This window comes from Tupaia chinensis, unplaced genomic scaffold (assembly GCF_000334495.1).
Source record: "Tupaia chinensis unplaced genomic scaffold, TupChi_1.0 Scaffold000377_1, whole genome shotgun sequence".
Lineage (NCBI taxonomy): Eukaryota > Metazoa > Chordata > Mammalia > Scandentia > Tupaiidae > Tupaia > Tupaia belangeri.
In genome coordinates, this window is record NW_006159875.1 from 1,386,742 (window position 1) to 1,387,834 (window position 1,093).

The 1,093-nt window shown below is 63.5% G+C and overlaps 1 protein-coding gene across 1 annotated transcript in view; it reads right to left on the minus strand.

Annotated features, from left to right (window-relative positions):
• Positions 1 to 1,093, minus strand: part of SOX11 (SRY-box transcription factor 11) — an 8,846-nt gene that overhangs the window by 2,950 nt on the left and 4,803 nt on the right. The window lies entirely within an intron of this gene.

Here is a 1,093-nt window from a genome sequence, read left to right on the forward strand (position 1 = left end):
ATCCGCGTGTGTGCACAGATGCGCCTCTCCCCGGGATGCTGCCTCCGGAGCCGCACACGGCACCGCGGTGAACCGGAGAGCCCAAGGCAAACCAGGCTATCTCGCGTGCACCGAGGACCAGGGCCCGGGAGGGGCTCGGCGCCCCTTTGTGTCCAGTTCCCCGGAGACGCGACGGCGTGAGCAGACGGGGCTCGCACACACCACTGTGTGCACACACTCGAGCACGCGCCCAGCCTGAGACGGCGGTGCAACCCAGTTCGGGGTCCGCAGCCCCGGGCCGGCCCTGGGGTAGTCCCAGTTGCTCCCCGGCGCGCCCCTCGCGGGACTCCGCGCTTCCCCAGCGCCGCGGCCGGGAGCCCGCGGGTGCAACCCTCTGCGTCCCCGGCCGACGGAAGGTGGCGCTTTAACACAACAACCTTCTCGGGCACGTGGGCTCCTTTCTCCGTTTTCCTTTCTCTTTTTTCCAAGGCAAAGAAATCAATTTAAAGCCCTCCCCCGTTTGCATTTTTCGTTTTGTCCTTTTTCTCTGATTTCCCTTCTCGGCTGTGTTTGGAGACGTCGCCGCGCGGGTTTGTCTGAGCCGCGCCCCCGCGCGCCCCGCCCCAGGGGGAGGCCCGAGTAACGGTCTGCAGAGTTTGGCTGGTGCCGGGTCCTCGCGTTCAATCTGGCCACTCCCGAAGCTGGTTCTAAAGCGGGTCCTGGGACCAGCGGGCTTCAGCACTCCCCACCCCCGCCTGCCATGCGTCACTTGTGAAGGGTCCAGCTCTCCCCCTACTGCCCGACGACACCTCCCCGGCCCTTCCCCCAGCTCCCTTTCTCCTTCTCAGTCCTCTTCCTCCGTGTCCCTCCCCCTTCTTCTGTCACCAGCACCCTGCCGACCAGCCTAGTCCTGAAATCTCACAATTGCGAGCTAGGAAGCCCTGCAGCTATTCTAGCCGAACAACATAAACTACAGAGGAAATAGGTGCATTTGAATTTCGAGTGAAAATATCTCCGCTCTCCGTGGAAAGGTGGGACGCTCTGCGGCTAGCCACACAGCGGGCTAGCTTATGTAGAACAGTCCCACGCAACCCCCCCCCCCACCCCACTCTTT